At 26.5% G+C, this 18651-nt stretch overlaps 1 protein-coding gene across 50 annotated transcripts in view; it reads right to left on the bottom strand.

The window, feature by feature from the left end:
- Window positions 1-8739: 8739 nt before the first annotated feature.
- The window catches only part of LOC105179725 (crossover junction endonuclease EME1-like), a 36787-nt gene continuing 26875 nt past the window's right edge, over window positions 8740-18651 (bottom strand). For 38 of the 50 annotated variants that reach the window (XR_016064536.1, XR_016064566.1, XR_016064568.1 and 35 more), the window contains 4 exons: window positions 17720-18112; window positions 16380-16815; window positions 16169-16283; window positions 8740-15420 (listed from right to left, as the gene is read on the bottom strand). The gene's annotated coding sequence lies outside the window, so the exon portion shown is untranslated. Of the gene's footprint in view, window positions 15421-16168; window positions 16284-16379; window positions 16816-17043; window positions 17145-17719; window positions 18113-18651 lie in introns of all 50 variants that reach the window. The other 12 variants (XR_016064565.1, XR_016064569.1, XR_016064535.1 and 9 more) reach the window with 12 other exon arrangements.

Here is an 18651-nt window from a genome sequence, read left to right as displayed (position 1 = left end):
TTTATGGGAATGAATAATAGAACCATCTAGATTTCTCAATTATTTATACTATTTTAAATTATCATAAACTTATATTATTTAATTTTAAATTGATTTTTTTTTATTTATTTGTGTTCTTTTCTAACCGTTGTGCGTACAACCTATTGACAAGAAGCCAACGAAGTTCAATCTATCGTTCAAATTCATGAGACGCGCTTCTAATCGATAATTTTTTTATGGTGATTTTATAATATTTATTCTTTAATATGTTTTTAATTTATTGAAGGTGCAACGTCTGAACATTGTTTCGGCACAATTTATATTGGAAATTGTTTCTCATATGTACAATTAGCATACACCATTACCTAATCCTTAATGTATCAAATAGCTCCTCTTCTTTGTGCAGGAATCTGATTGTTGTGGATGAATTGGCAAGAGCAACTGTCTTCGTCTTATAGATTTGCATTTCCTCTTTTGTTATTCTTTTATTTTTTTAAATTTATAAATACTTTGATATTATTAGCTATTTTGTTTTAAAGAAAAGTATAAATTGAACAATTCCTAACTATCAAAATATTTATATCTTGTATTTTATGGCCTAATAGTTATGTTGATTATATTTCAATAGTAACTATTATATATAGATTATAAAATTTAGATATTTATTGTAATATTTTCTAAACTATGCTTCAACTTCTAATTTAAGTCATTATATATATTTACATCTTATATATTTTATTAGTGAAAACATTAAATGAAACACATGTTTTAATTCTTTACTTATACAATCAAAAATAGGACTCACCAGTCTCTTTTTTTTTTTTTTCATTTTTTTTACTTTTATTTTTAAGAAATAAATTAACATACTCAATTTCTATTTATCAACTAAGTTCTTTTAAATTATTTAAAATATTTAAAATTAATCTTTTAATATATATTTTTTTTAATTTTTATTGCCAAAAGATAGAGGAAATGTTAAAAGTAATATTGATGAAAATAAACAATAAGACCAAAACAACTTTTTCATTGAATTTGTATGTAATTTACTCTTTTAATTGAAATATTAGATTATTCAATTGATTTATTAATGTTAAGATTGCAGTTACAATTTATACGTAATCAAATTTATTAAGCACTTCTTTTAATAATTCAATATTAAATATTTAATGGAGTATTAAAATTTTTGTTACCAAAAGGGGGACGGCGTCAAAGCAATATTTATAACCAATCCATATATGTCTTTTAATATTAAAAATTAGCTACTAGGTTATAAATTTATAAAAATTATAATAATTAAATTAGTATATTAATAACTAAGTTATAAATTTAATATTAAAAAATTATTTTGATTGTATAAGATTATTTTTACCAAAATTTCAATTATTTTATCAATTTTTTTGTTTCATTTATATATGTTGTAAATTTAAAATAAGGTGGGTGCCAATGCAGTATTAAATTATTTTATAATAATTAAAGGTTAATTTGTTTTATGTTTTTCTTATCTATCATGCAAGATTTATTTTTTTATTTATAATGAAATTTTTATTACCAAAAGGTAGGGTGGGAGTTAATGTCTGCTATGTACAGATATAAATTAACAAATTATTTATAAATTATTAATAGTTACCACTTATAAATTAATTAAAAATAATCTATTTCTAATATTAAAAGATTAATTTTTTATTTTTTATTACGAAAAGGTAGAAAGGAGTATGAAAGTAATATTTACAAGAATCAATAATATGATCCAAGTATTTTTAGTATATAAAATTACATATCTTAATTGAAATACTGAATTAAAATTAGATTATCACACTTGCATGAATTATTTTTATTATAAAAAAATAGGAGTGTCAGAGTAAATTTATGGGAATGAGCAATACGGCCTCATATATTTCTATATCATTTTCACTAAATCTAAAATTATTTTATTAATCTTCTTATTGAATATGTATTTAATTTACTCAAAAATGAGAATATTACCTTTAATAATAAATTTATAAACTTATCAAGTATAAATAATTTAAATTTATTATTAAAAGATTATTTTTTTCTTTTTATTTATAACTAAATTTTTATTACCAAAAGATATAAAGGGAGTCAAAGCAATATAATAAGAACCTCTATGTATTTTTGTTACTAATCTAGTTTTTAAATTTAAATTATTTAGTTATTTACTAAATTTGTATTGAATTTGTATATAAAAATTAATAATTTAATTATTTAATTAATATTAATAAAAATTAGTTGCTATGTTGTAAGTGTAAAGTAAAAAATATAAATTCTTTTAATTTTTTATTTTTGTTTATAAGAAAATTCTATAACCAAAAGATTAAACGGGTGTTAAAATATATTTATAGGAATGAACAATATAACCTCATTAACTTTATTATTATTATTGAATCTGTAATTTACTCTTCTTAATATTAAAAATATTAAATTATTTGATTAATATATTAATAATATAATTATTATGTTATAAATTTCAATTTAAAATCATCAAGTATAAATTATGTTAAATCTTTAATTAAAAGATTAATTTTTTATTTTTATTTATAGCTAAGTTTTTATCACACAAAAGATAGAGGTGTCAAAATCAATATTTATGAGAACTAATAATATGTTCCCAATTTTTTTATTATTTATACAAATTTACATTCTTATATTTTTATGCATAAAATTACACCTCTTTATAGTGAAAATACTAAATCATCTAATTAATATATTATGTTATAGATTTACATTAAAAAATTATCAAGATTAATTTTTTATTTTTATTATCAGAAGGCGTCAAAATAATATTTATGATAATGAATAATATGATCCTAATATATTTTTTTATTTATACTAATTTAAATTTAACTATTTATTAACTTTTTTCATTAAATCAATATATAAAATTACATCTCTTAATAATTAAATATTAAATTATTTAATTAATATATTAAAAATTAGTTACTAGGCTATAAATTTAAATTAAAAATGTATAAACTAATTCAAATTTTTTATTTTTATTTATAACTAAATATTAATTACCAAAAGATAGGAGAAGTCAAAGCACTACTTGAAAGGATTATATGATACCGTATATTTTTTATTATTTATAACTTGTATTTAAATTGTTTTATTAATTTTTTATAGAATCTTTCTATTAAATTACATATTTAATAGATATATTAATACATAAATTTCTAAATTACCAGAAGCTAGAGGGGGGTGTCAAAATATGTTTATGGGAATGAAAATATGACCTCATTAAATTTATTATTATTATTGAAATTGTATGTAATTTACTCAATTTAAAATTAAAACAATTAAATATTTGATATTAATAATTTAAATTTAAATTAGTCTAAATAAAAAATTAATCTTTGATAAGTTTTAACCTAAATTTATTGTTTAATATATTAATTAAATAATTTAGTACTTTCATTATAAAGAGAAGTGATTTTATACATAAAAAATAAGAATTTAAATTATTATCAAAATCGAACTAGTCAAATTACTGGGTCACTGGTCCAACAGTGGTCTAACTAGTTAATATTAATGCATACTATCTATTAATTGATTAAGATAAAAATAAAATTTAAAATTTATTAATTAGATTCCATTTAATTTGATATATCCAAACTAATATATATATATAATATATCCACCCACCTCCATTGCTTCTCCAATCCCAACTGGCAGACGAATCAAGTCGGCTCGTGAGGTTCGATTTTTGCTATCTCCTCTTTCCCTCTTCTTTCCCCACCCCCTTTTCCTTCTTTTCATCCACCACTAACTTTTTTTCCTTCTTTTCCACCCGATTTGTTATTCAGCTTGTTATCTTTTTTTATAATTTGATTGGGTTGGTCAAGTTTCACTGGTTTTGTATGGTTTTAATATTAATTTTTTTTATAATATTAATTTTTTATTTTGTTTATAACTTAACAAAGGTAGAGGGGTCAAAGCAATATTCAATGAAGTATATTTTTATTTATTTACACTAATTTAAATAGTTATTTATTAATGTCTATTGAATCTATAAGATTCAAATAAAGTAATAATTAATTAATTTTTTACTTATATAAATTTGTTAAGTGCAAATTTTCTATTTGTATAGATTATTAAATTAAAATATTAATTTTTTGTTTTTTTATTATTTATAATCTAACTTTTTTTATGTATAAATTTACACATCTTATAAAATTAATTTTTATTTATAAATAAATTTTTAATACCAAAAGGTAAAAGGGGTGCCAAAAAGAATGAATATGACGTTATTTATTTTTATACTATTATTGAAATTTATTCTTCTTAAAATTCAAATGTTAAATTATTAGATTACAAATTTAAATTAAAAAATTGCAAGTATAATTATGTTAAAGTTATAAATTTATATTATCAAACCAGCTTGCGTCACAATCTTTTTTCTTATAACATATTTTTGAATTTTAAATTACATATATAATTTTATATAGCCTAACCATATTTCATACATAATTTTAAAGTGAACTTTTTAATCATTTCAAGTGGACATCATCGCAAGGATTAAGTTATAATTATAAAATAATTATAATTAATTGAAAGATAGACTATTTAATCTTGGGCGTTTTTGGGTTTATTGAATTGGGTTAAACACTATTTAAATTGATCTGCAAAAATTTCGACCGCACAGACTTGGGCTTAAAGCTTCTAAATTGGGCCAAAACGTTTCACTGAGCTGCTCCAGCAACATGGCCCACACCTACTCCTCTGCTGGGCCGTTCATCCACCATTTTGTGGCTGCCAAGAAGCAAAACATTCCTGATAACGGGATCCCGATAATTTTCCTATTTAAAAAAAATAAAATAATGTAACCACAAATGGATGAACTATTTTATTAACTTTTTTTTCTGAATAATTTGAAAATGGATGAAAATTATTGTTTTATTAATAATTTATGCAAATACAAAATAATTAATTTGATTACATTATTAAAAATTGATCCACATTTTGAATTAAGATGAATTTAATTTTTTTACTAATTTATATTTAAATTATTTTATTAATTTTTATGTATAAATTATTTAAATTTATAGAATTATTCTTCTCAGATTTGGTTTATATTTATAAATAAATTTTTAATACCAAAAGGTAAAAGGGATGCCAAAATAGAATGAATTTGACTTTATTTATTTTTATATATTAAAATAGTTGTTATGTTACAAATTTAAATTAAAAATTACCATGTATAATTATGTTAACATTTTTTAAAATTAAAAATGTTAAGTTTTTATTTTTATTTATAGCTAATTTTTTAGTATCAAACCAATATTCTTTTATTATGATAATTTAAATAACACAACTTTTTTTTATGTATAAAATTACACCAGTTTATAATGAAAATACTAAATTATTAATTAATATATTAGGTTATAAATTCAGGTTAAAAAATTATCAAGATTAATCTTTTATTTTTTATTACTCAAACGTGTCAAAAAATATTTATGAGAATGAATAATATGGTGTATATATTTATTTATATTAATATAAATTTATATTTTGTTAAGTTAAAATATAAAATTGCATCTCTTAATAATTGAATTAAATTAAATTAAAAATGATCTATTTTTAGAAGTAAAAGATTTAAATTTTTATTTTTATTCATAACTAAATTTTTTGTTACTAAAAGGTAGAGGGGGTATGAATGCAATAATAAGGTATAATTTTATTATTATTATTATTGAATATATAATTTACAAAAATTTGGATTGGGCTGCTTCTGCATTGGGCCCAAAACGTCATTTCACTGGGCTGCTCCAGCAACTTGGGCCCAAACCATAATAGCATTATGTACATTCCTGATGACAATTTCCCTATTTAAAAAAATAAAATAATTTTATTATTTTATTATAATAATTTAAAATTTTATTAACTCTTTTTCTGTATAATTTGAAAATTGATGAAAATTAATACTTTATGGAAATACAAAATAATTAATTTGATTGCATCCACATTTTGAATTACGATAATTTATTTTTTATTTGTTTTCTGTATCTTATAATGAATAGAATCTTTATATTAAATTACATATTTAATTGATATTAATAGTTAAAAAGAAATAAATTAGATTAAAAATTATCTATTTTTAGAAGTAAAAGATTTAAATTTTTATTTTTATTCATAACAAATTTTTTGTTACTAATATGACCTCATTAATTTTATTATTATTATTGAATATATAATTTACTACCAAAAGATAGAGACTTGGGCGTTTTTAGTTTCGTTGACTTGGGTTGAACACTATTGAAATCGATCTTCAAAATTTCGACCGCACCAACTTGGGCCCAAAGCTTAGCTGGGCCGAAACATTTCACTGGGCTGCTCCAGCAACATGGGCCGATCATTCCTATGATGGGCCGTTCATCCACACAATTGGACCATTTGTGGCTGCCAAGAATTTTTTGGTCCAAACAATAATTAGGTGTACATTTATGATAACGGGATCCCGACAATTTTGCTATTTTAAACAAATAAAATAATGTAATCCCAAATATATAACAATTTAATATTGTTATTATTTTATGAACTTTTTCTCTGTATAATTTGAAAATGGATGAAAATTACTGTTCTATTAATAATTTATGTAAATACAAAATAATTAATTTGATTAGATTTTTGAATTAAGATGAATTTATTTATTTTGTGTCTTATAATGACTAAAATAGGCTTTATTAAAAGTCTACTAATCACAAAATAATTTATAATGTTAAGAACCAAAATTTACTCCATAACATAAATACTCATCACAATAATATAAAAATATGATTTAATAAATTATAAACACAAACGTAATACGATTCAGCTTCAACCATTTAATTTAATCATCAAAATTAAAATTCAATTTATGTCTACTAAATAGTTTATAATTTATTCTATAACATAAACACTCAGCATAATAATATAAAAATATAATTTATAAAATAAAATCATAAATAGAATTTCCTTTTCTTCTTTCAACGTAAATAAATTAAGTTTTAAATTATAATGAATTGTATTACAGAGAAATTATTAGAAAAATATTTATCACAAATTATTAGAAATTTATTTTACAAAAATAATAAATTAATTTTAAATTATAATTAAAATAAGTAGCTTAGCTCTTTTTATTTGTGGATTAAAACTGATGAGGTCCAAATATGTCAAATTGAAACAATAAATGCATATTTTAATAAATCCATGACCAAAGCAGATAATATAATAAATTATTATGGTTGGTCTTAAATATGGATTAATTCAATAACTAAAATTTTTATTTCTTATCCACTAATTAAATAAAGTTTTGCAACTAAATTTAGTAAATTATTGTTTTATTAATAATTTATGCCAATATTAATTTGATTAAATAATTTATTTTTACTTATGCTAAACAGATGTTTTCTGTGTCTTATAAAATAAGCTTATTAAAAATCTACTAAATAATTTAAGAACCAAATTTACTCTATAACATAAATACTCATCACGATAATATAAAATCATAAACACAGATAATACAATTCACCTTCCATCATTTAATTTAGAACATCAAGTTACAAATAATTTAGTACATGCTTTTCATTAAAATTAAAATTCAATTTTCAACTTTTATTTTTAATTATTGGTAAGTAACGTATATTATTCTTGTATTCGAGAGAAAAATGATGAAGCATTAAAAAACCCTCATATGATAACGTCCCCTTGGTACGCTCAACTCTTAAAAAGTAATAAATTCTTACTCATTTGTCAAGAAAAAATGCAAAAAAGTATAATTACATTTTAAATAAAGTCACCAAAAATTTATCCGCCTTCGTAAGAGAAAATAATAGTAGAAAAATAAAATTATCTATTTTAATAAATTAATTTTAAATTATAAATATAGTATTTGCATTTAATAAATTTATACCTATTTATTATTTTCTGAATTTAAATAATAACTTATTATATTAATAAACTTCAACCATACATCATAATAAATCCAAATTTAATTTTTAAAACAAAAATTTGAAAAAATTACATAAAGAATAAATTAATTATAAGCTATACTTACTAATAAATAAAATAGAGAAAACTAAATGATCCAACTTATCTTTAATGTTTAAAATTAACTATCTGATTTAGTTTCATTTTAAAATATAAATTATTATTTATTATAAATAATGCATCAATTAATAAATAAACTTTGACAACAAATTATAATAATAAATAAAGTTTCTTTTATAAATAGTGAAATTTAAATAATAAAATTAAAATTTTAAATTATAATGAATTTTAATAAACAGATTATTAGAAATTTGTTTTACAAAATAATAAATTAATTTTAGACTTATTATTTGATTGGAAAATATTTTGATAGATTTAACAAAATAGAGAGAACACATTTATCCATCTCCTGGTCTATTAACCAAATAAATTATACAAATTTCACCTATATTAATAATTAATAAATAACAGTTACGTAAAACAATATAACAGGGTATAATGAGGAAAACAAATATAAATGGCAAGCCCTTCCAATATAAAGAGAAATTTATTAACAAAATCGAGAAAACTATTATCTTTATTTCTGTTTAAAATTAACAATAAATTTATTTAAAATATTTAATAAACATTTACATTATATTTTAAATTTAAAATATATTAATAAATATTTACCACATATTTTACACTTACATTTGATTTCTTCGTAGCAATATAAGATGGTGAATCCTTTCAATTATTTTTTTGCAAATTAAAAAATAATAATAAAATAAAAAAAACTAATTCATCCATGTCACAATCTATTTAAATTAAATAATATTATAAACGCAATCCCTAAAATTAATCACATAATAATTATAAGATAACAATACCTGTAGCAAATAAAATAGGGGTAATGAAGCCACATTCACATACCTAAGAAGGAGCTCATGGAAATACCAAATTGAGCAAAACACTAAAATGCAAACCCAAAGTCTAAATAGAGGACAGACGTAAGTATAATTTTAAATGAAAAAGAGGACCTAAGTATAATTTTAATTTTTGGGTGAAAAATATAATTTCACGTTTGTACACTAAAATAACAACAAGTATACTATAGAGTTACCGGACCCAATTTGATAAATTAATTTTAAATTAGTTAAGCTCTCCTCACATTTGGTTTATCGTGTGAATGAAGAAATAACAATAAGTATGAAATCCCCTCTACTTACTTGACGAAAATTATACCGTGTGAATCAACCAATAATAATAAAATAGAGAAAATTAATTTATCCATTTCATGATTTCCGTATTAGGTATAGAGTTGGACTGTCCTTTCAATCACCGATATTGTAATATGTAAAAAATAATTACTACTTAATAATAAAATAAAATTGAAATAAGTACTTTTCAAATCGAGAAATTTCTAAAAAACACTTTATTAGATTAGTAGATAAATATTTACACAAATAATAAACTTAAACTAATTAGATGAGCATTTCACATTATATTTTATGCAATTTACAAGCTGAAAATATATTTTATAATAAATTATTTATGTCACAAAATATATGGATACCCCAATAGATTAATTATATTATAAATTTGTATATTCTACAATAAATTGTATTGATGATTTATTCTTAAAAAAGGTATAAATAATAAGGGATAATTATTATTAAATAAAATTAACTAGTCACTTACCACACAATAATTATGAATAAACAGAATAAATTAATACCTAATAAGCCATTGAAAAACCTTCATATGATCACATCCCCCAACTATTCCAAAACACCAGTAGAAAACAAAAATCAGTTACTCGTTTGTCAAGAAAAATACATTTTAAGTAAAGCCAACAAAAATTTACCAACCTCCCCAAGAGAATGATTGCACCACTAAAAACATTTACTGACCTTCTCAAGATAAAATGATCGCAGAACTTGTGTCCGGTGCTTTTGGAAGATTGCAAGTCCACAAACAAAAGATGTACTCCCAATCAAATGCAACAATTAGTCATACAACAAAGTAAACAAAAGAACCTCTATCGGGGATAGTTTCCCAAATAGATTTAGAGCATTAACATTCAATGTCTCCCCTTTCTACAACTACTATTATTTTTGTTCTTCAAGACTTTACGAGGTGAAACCCACAAACAAAAAAGCTATAACTCTACCAACAATATCAGAACAAGGACCAAGATACTTACCATTCTACCTATTTCATTACATTATGTCTTTAAACTTAACCTTCACCTTCATTGTTGTTCAAAGAAAGAAATTTAAAACTATTGACAAGACTGGCAAGTTCAGTTTTTTAATAGGGTACATAATAATCAGAATATACATCTGAGTGAAGAATCACAACCATAGTACCACCATTCACAACAAGCAAATGTGGTATGATAAGCAACTAACAATCATCCGAAGAACTCTCCGAATTTAGGTCACAATAACTTGACAAAAAAGATTCACATGGCAGAGTAGAAGCTAAAAAATTTTCGACAAAATATAAACAAGGTTCCACGTTTTCACTCATATATGCAAATAAAAAGAAATTGTAGTTAACAATTAGTAAACAACAAAATTGACCTAAATCACTTACTCATTTGTCAAGAAAAAATGCAAGGAAAATGTATTATATTTTAAGTAAAGCCACCAAAAGTTTACCCAACTTTGCAAGAGAAAATGATTGTAGGAAAATTTAATATATTTTAAGTAAAGCCACCTAAAAGCTAAAATTTCCAACAGACATTATATACCATATCTCTAAACTGATTCCAGTTTTTCACTCATATATCCATAACTACCAAATTTATCAAAATGTATTCACAGAGCATGAATAAAATTATTAATACAGAGAATTAACTTGTGCAAAATTTAATTATATTTTAGGATATATTAATGGATGAATATCATGATAACCAGACGGATAAGATACAAGAGAAAAAGAGCATGCATGGAAGTGTTATCTTCAAGCATATTATGACACATCCCCTTGAATACACAAAACTATTAAAAAGTAATAGATTAAAGCGAATTACTAGAATTATTGGCCAAATGCTTTTCCCACAAAACACTATAGTAGAGTTACTCGTTTGTCTCGAAGGAAAATGTAATACATTTTAAGTAAAGCCATAAAAAATTTACCAACCTTCCCAAGATAAAATGATAACATGAAAAATACAATATATTTTAAGTAAAGCCACAAAATGATCGTAGAACTTACTGCTTCTGAACAAATAGCAGAACTTACTGCTTTTGGACAATGATTGCGAGTCCATCAAATGAAGAGTTATTCCCACTTAAATATGATAAATTAAAAATGGACAGGTTATACATACAACAAAATACAAGAGAAAGAACCTCTATTCATTCCTTGCATCACCACAAATAGATTTAGAGCAATAAGATTCAATATATCCTCTTCCTATAAGTTATTTATCTTCATCAATGGCTTTTACGCGATGAAACCCTGAAAACTAAAAAGTTGCAATATTCACATATGTTAACTCAAAGAACTCTACCTACAATAAGTGGAAAATATGAGATGTGAGTTGCAGGATCGATGCATCAGGTTCAACACGTAATCTATGTTAATTCTTACTTAAGCTAGAGGAGCACAATTACATTAATTTGTTATCTAAGTAACACTGAAAATGCACTCCCTCATCCTCTTTCTCCTGCCCAATTTTTAGGGAACCAAAAGAGCCTTAATTGAGTTCATCCCCTATTCCTTTGTCATTCAATATCAAAAGATAATAATAGACACGATTCAGAATTAACAACTAGAAACAAGAGCACAAAAATAATCATTTTTAAGAGAAATCGGAAAACAGAGATAAGCGGAACATTCTAGTTAATTCACACGTAATCTATGTTAATTCTTACTTAAGCTAGAGGAGCACAATTACATTAATTTGTTATCTAAGTAACACTGAAAATGCACTCCCTCATCCTCTTTCTCCTGCCCAATTTTTAGGGAACCAAAAGAGCCTTAATTGAGTTCATCCCCTATTCCTTTGTCATTCAATATCAAAAGATAATAATAGACACGATTCAGAATTAACAACTAGAAACAAGAGCACAAAAATAATCATTTTTAAGAGAAATCGGAAAACAGAGATAAGCGGAACATTCTAGTTAATTCACATATTTATACACCATATGTCTGAAAAGTGGTATTAAAATAGCATTCATGGTAATTAAATGAATGAGAACAATGGATCAATCTACATTAATTCACACATTAATTCTTCTCTTGCTATTTTAGAAGAATCAAGTAGATTAAATAATGTGTGAGATAACCTTTCATAAATTATCCAATTTACAAGCTCAATATATGACAATATATTTTACAAAATAAATTACTTATATTACCAAATCCTTTACATAAAGAATAAATTTAATTTTAGATCATACTTAAACTAAGTTGTTGAGCTCCTCACATAATATTTTTAAATTTGACTTATTATTTGATTTGAAAATATTTTAATAAATTTGGCAGGATATAAATAGTAAGGAAATAGATATAGAATTCATTCTACAATATGCTTTCTTTTTCTCTTTTGTACAACATCCATTTTTATCTTATCGACTCAGGATTTGACCCACAAAATCCATTGTACGGGCTTTTGTCTTCACATGCCTAAGGAATCATCAATACAGTAATTTAAATAGGGTTATAAAATAAACAATGGATCAATTTACATTAATTCACATATTTCAGTATGCTAGGTGATAAGATGGCATCAAGCCCTATCAATGAAAATTCTCTCTCTTGGATAGCATTGAAAGAAATTTGTCACAGGCATGTCAAACGAATACTAAGGATCAAAAAATATTTTGAAATATCCTAGTTGCCATCAACATGTCACCTACTCACATATTTCAGTATGGTCAGTGAAAAGATGGCAGCAATGTTTACATGACGTACCCAATCAGCTAGATGGGAAGCTTCTCGGACAAGCTCCAAAACAACACTATAGTTACGAGGGAATAAATTAACTCAATTATTGGAATAATGAACGTATGGAAAGCACATATTCTCATGACTTTCATATACTATAAAATCCTTAGCAAACAGAATTTCTTCAAATACTGGCACAAACCTCTTTAGATTTATATAATTTCCACGTGTGATAAAGTAAATATTAATGCTTCTACACCAGGCATTACAAAAATTGGAAGCCTAGGAAGCAATAGATATCTGTGGAGAAGTTTCCATGAACAAGTGTTCGTGGTGTTCCAACCGCACAAGCAGAGAAAGTGATTCCATTTTTATTTGAAAAGCTAGTTTGATTCAAGCATTATGAGTTACTACAAGTAACTTTGTGGACGTGATAGACGACCACCAACAACTACGCAAGCCACTTCCTAGATTATTGATGGAAACTACATGCTATAACCAAAATAAATTAACCAACAGCCATCTCACTTAAACACCAAACCACAAACCAAGTACCTTTGCATGCAGCAACATCGTAGGTTGTGCCTTCATTTTACGAGCAGCAAAAATTATTTTCCAAGCACTCAATTGTCTCTGCATCCAGAGCAACAACTCCAGTTAGCGAGTTGATATTGCTTTTTTCTTTTTCTTATCTCTTGTAGATATTGCATTTTTTTTTCTTTTTTTCTTCTTTTTTTTTTGTATATATAGCTTTTTTGTGTTTCTTTTTCTTTTTGTTTTTGCAGATATTCCTTTTTTCTTTGTTTCTTGTGCTTGTCTCCAAATGCATCTTGAGAAATCTGTTGAAAAGATACCAGAGAAGTAGAGAGGTCAGTTTAAGACACCCTATCACTTATAAAAAATTGTTGCTGTAGCAAAAATCCTAATCTACGAAAGCGAAAAAATAACTTAGGCGCCTTCAAGGCGGTGAGTGGATTCGAAAGGAAGAAGAAAGAAAGAAACACAAATAAAGAAAGATCCTACCTCCAATTGATCCCAATTCGACCACTTTTTTGTCAATTTTAGCTACAATGGATTTTAGTGTATATTTCCCCATTTCCCACTACTGCATCTCCTTCTTATATTTTTTCATCTCAGCACCTTCGGCTTTTGAAGCAGCTGTAAGCAGCTTCTCTTGCTATTTTAGAAGAATCAAGTAGATTAAATAATGTGTCAAATAAATGAAAAACATGCAAGCACATGCACATATAAACATATTCAATAAAAAGCCTCATCCACCAGTATATCACTTATACGTGAAAATGATGTTGCATCACTTGCCTAGGCACATATAATTGCATCCTATTGAATAATAGCAATAAACCTTGTTGTCAAGATAGAGAATACATAATCACAGAGAAAGAACCAAAACATTCACGGCTAAAGTCAAAGCCTAAGCCCGTTCAAACATGAAAGATTCTATTGTATGGAACTTTTTCTCAAGAAATTGCCAGATGCCAGCCAGCACTACACATGTTTTTTCTTGAGTTGCCACTTGCCAAAATAATGAAATTAACATTATAAAAAATCGTTGCTGTAGCAGAAATTGTATGGAGCAAACGAAACAGGCAAACTGCAGCGTTTCACTTGATTCAGCTGCGCATTTTTTGTGCACTAATTCTATAGAATAAATTTCAGCAGCAACAGAAATTAATTATGCAGAATAATCCATTTAATCATATTGAAGTCTGCAATTCATTTACGCAAAAAAGTTGGAAATATGGAATGTGAGTTGCACGATGGATGCATGAGGTTCAACACGTAACCTACGTTAATTCTTACTTAAGTGGAGCTTTTCCATTCCATTTTGGCCTACTATACGCAATTCCAGCTGTGATATGCTCAATTGCAACGCTGTTACTATAAGACTAGTTTCCATGAACAAGTGTTCGGGGTGTTCCAACCGCACAAACACAGAAAGTGATTCTATTTTTGTTTGAAAAGCTAGTTTGATTCAAGCATTATGAGTGACTACGAGTAACTTTGTGGAGGTGATAAACAACTACCAACAACTATGCAAGCCACTTCCTATATTATTAATGAAAACTACTTGTTATAACCAAAATAAATTAACTAAGAGCCATCTCACTTAACCAGCAAACTACAAACCAAGTACCTTGCACGAAGTAGCGGTTGTGTCTTCATCTTGCCAGCAGCAAAAATTGTTTTCCGAGCACTCAATTCTATGTGCATCAAGAGCAACGGCTCCAAGTTGGCGAGTGGATGTTGCTTTTTATCCTTTTCCTTTTCTCTTTTGGATACTGTTTTTTTTTGTTTCTTTTGCTTCTTTTTTTTTTTTGAATATATTGCTTTTTTTTTGTTTCTTATTCTTTTTTTTTTTGCGGATACTCCCTTTTTTTTGTGTTTCTTTTTCTTCTTCTTTCTTTTCTATATATTGCTTTTTTTTGTTTCTTTTTCTTTTTTTTCGGGGATATTCTTTTTTTCTTCATTTCTTTTTTCTTCTTTTGTCGATATTGTTTTTCCTCATTTGCTTCCTAGTTCTCTTGTGCTTGTCTCCACGGCATCTCCAGAAATCTGTTGAAAAAATACGAGAAAAGTAGAGAGGTCAGTGTAAGACAACCTATCACTTATAAAGAATCGTTGCTGTAGCAGAAATTGTATGGAGCAAACAAAACAGGCAAACTGCAGCATTTCACTTGATTCTGCTGCACATTTTTTGTGCACTAATTCTGTAGAATGAATTTCAGCAGCAACAGAAATCAATTATGCAGAATAATCCATTTAAACATATTGAAGTCTGCAATTCATTAACGCAAAAAAGTTGGAAATATGGAATGTGAGTGGCACGATGGATGCATGAGGTTCAACACGTAACCTACGTTAATTCTTACTTAAGCTAGAGCTCCACAATTGCATTAATTTGTTACCCAATCCTAGTGACTTACGTATTTCCTTGGAAACAGAACTATTTTCAAGTGACACTGAAAATGCACTCCAACATCCTCATTCTCGTGCCCAATTTTTAGGGAACCAAAAGAGCCTCAAATGAGTTCTTCCCCTTTATCCTTTGTCATTCGACATCAAAAGATAATAGTAGACACAACTAGGATTCAGAATGTAAAAACTAGAAACAAGAGCCAAAAAACTATTATTTTTAAGAGAAATCGGAAAACAGAGATAAGACGAACAATTCTAGTTAATTCACATATTTATACATCATATGCGTGCAAAGTGGTATTAAAATAGCATTCATGGTAATTGAATGAATGAGAACATAGAAAATCTTCATAAAAACGTTCACCAATAGGGCAAGGACAATTACCACATAAGATTCTTCAGGAACTACCGTAGTCCATACAATAGTTCTTTCCATGGGATTTGACGTTGTGCAATATGTAACCCCTTTTTCTGCAAACCATGTGACCAGATGTCCTAAGCTACGAAAGCGCAAAAATAGCTTAGGCGCCTTTAAGGCGATGAGTGGATTCCTAAGTACGAAGAAAGAAAGAAACACAAATATCGAAAGATCCTACCTCCAATTGATCCCAATTCAACCACTTTTTGTTCAATTTCAGCTACAATGGATTTTAGAGTGTATTTCCCCATTTCCCACATCTGCATCTCCTTCTTGTATTTTTTCATCTTAGCACCTTCACCTTTTGAAGCAGCTGTAATCAGCTTTTCTTACTAGTTTATAAGAATCAAGTAGATTAAATAATGTGTCGAATAAATGAAAAACATGCAAGCACATCCACATATAAACATATTCATATGCAGTTTTTGAGTAATGACTTACTTCTTTCAGTTGTTTCTTTTCTTCCATTAGATGAAGTATCTCCTCCTTTGATATTCTCTTTGGTTTCATTGTTTCATATGCCTTCTTTTCTCTTTTGTACACCATCCATCTTTATATTGTCGATTCACGATTTGAGCCACAGAATCCATTGTATAGGCTTTGTCTTCACATGCCTAAGGAATCATCAATACAACAATTTAAATACGACTATAAAATAAATAATGGATCAATTTACATTAATTCACATATATTAGTATGGTAGGTGATAAGATGCAATCAAGCCCTATCAATGAAAATTCTCTATTGGATGGCACTGAAAGAAATGTGTCAGAGGCATGTCAAACGAATACAAAAGGACCCAAAAATATCCTAGCTGCCATCAATATGCCACCACCACTCACATTTGAATATGGTCACTGAAAAGATGGCAGCAATGTTTTCGTGACGTACCCATTCTGCTAGAAGAGAAGCTTCTCGGGCAAGCTCCAAAACAACAGTACAGCTACAAGGGAATGAATTCACTCAATTATTGGAATAATGAGCATACGGAGAACACATAATCTCATAACTTTCCTGTATTATAAAATCCTTATCAAATAGAATTTCAAGAAATACTAGCACGAGACTCTTTAGATTTATATAATTTCCACGTGTGATAAAGTAAATAATAATGCTTCTACACTAGGCACTACACAAACTCGAAGCCTAGGAAGCAACACATATCTGTGGGGAATTACAAAAAAATAAGTGGAGCTTTTCCATTCCATTTTGGCCTACTATACGCAATTCCAGCTGTGATATGCTCAATTGCAACGCTGTTACTATAAGACTAGTTTCCATGAACAAGTGTTCGGGGTGTTCCAACCGCACAAACACAGAAAGTGATTCTATTTTTGTTTGAAAAGCTAGTTTGATTCAAGCATTATGAGTGACTACGAGTAACTTTGTGGAGGTGATAAACAACTACCAACAACTATGCAAGCCACTTCCTATATTATTAATGAAAACTACTTGTTATAACCAAAATAAATTAACTAAGAGCCATCTCACTTAACCAGCAAACTACAAACCAAGTACCTTGCATGGAGTAGCGGTTGTGTCTTCATCTTGCCAGCAGCAAAAATTGTTTTCCGAGCACTCAATTCTATGTGCATCAAGAGCAACGGCTCCAAGTTGGCGAGTGGATGTTGCTTTTTTTCCTTTTTCTTTTCTCTTTTGGATACTGTTTTTTTTTTTGAATATATTGCTTTTTTTTTGTTTCTTATTCTTTTTTTTTGCGGATACTCCCTTTTTTTTGTGTTTCTTTTTCTTCTTCTTTCTTTTCTATATATTGCTTTTTTTTGTTTCTTTTTCTTTTTTTTCGGGGATATTCTTTTTTTCTTCATTTCTTTTTTCTTCTTTTGTCGATATTGTTTTTCCTCATTTGCTTCCTAGTTCTCTTGTGCTTGTCTCCACGGCATCTCCAGAAATCTGTTGAAAAAATACGAGAAAAGTAGAGAGGTCAGTGTAAGACAACCTATCACTTATAAAGAATCGTTTCTGTAGCAGAAATTGTATGGAGCAAACGAAACAGGCAAACTGCAGCATTTCACTTGATTCTGCTGCACATTTTTTGTGCACTAATTCTGTAGAATGAATTTCAGGTAAATTATGCAGAATAATCCATTTAAACATATTGAAGTCTGCAATTCATTAACGCAAAAAAGTTGGAAATATGGAATGTGAGTGGCACGATGGATGCATGAGGTTCAACACGTAACCTACGTTAATTCTTACTTAAGCTAGAGCTCCACAATTGCATTAATTTGTTACCCAATCCTAGTGACTTACGTATTTCCTTGGAAACAGAACTATTTTCAAGTGACACTGAAAATGCACTCCAACATCCTCATTCTCGTGCCCAATTTTTAGGGAACCAAAAGAGCCTCAAATGAGTTCTTCCCCTTTATCCTTTGTCATTCGACATCAAAAGATAATAGTAGACACAACTAGGATTCAGAATGTAAAAA

This window comes from Sesamum indicum, linkage group LG3, assembly GCF_026168435.1.
Source record: "Sesamum indicum cultivar Baizhima isolate 11 linkage group LG3, ASM2616843v1, whole genome shotgun sequence".
Taxonomy (NCBI): Eukaryota; Viridiplantae; Streptophyta; class Magnoliopsida; order Lamiales; family Pedaliaceae; genus Sesamum; species Sesamum indicum.
The sequence above is the reverse complement of the archived record's forward strand: the minus strand, read 5'-3'. Positions and strand labels throughout refer to the sequence as shown.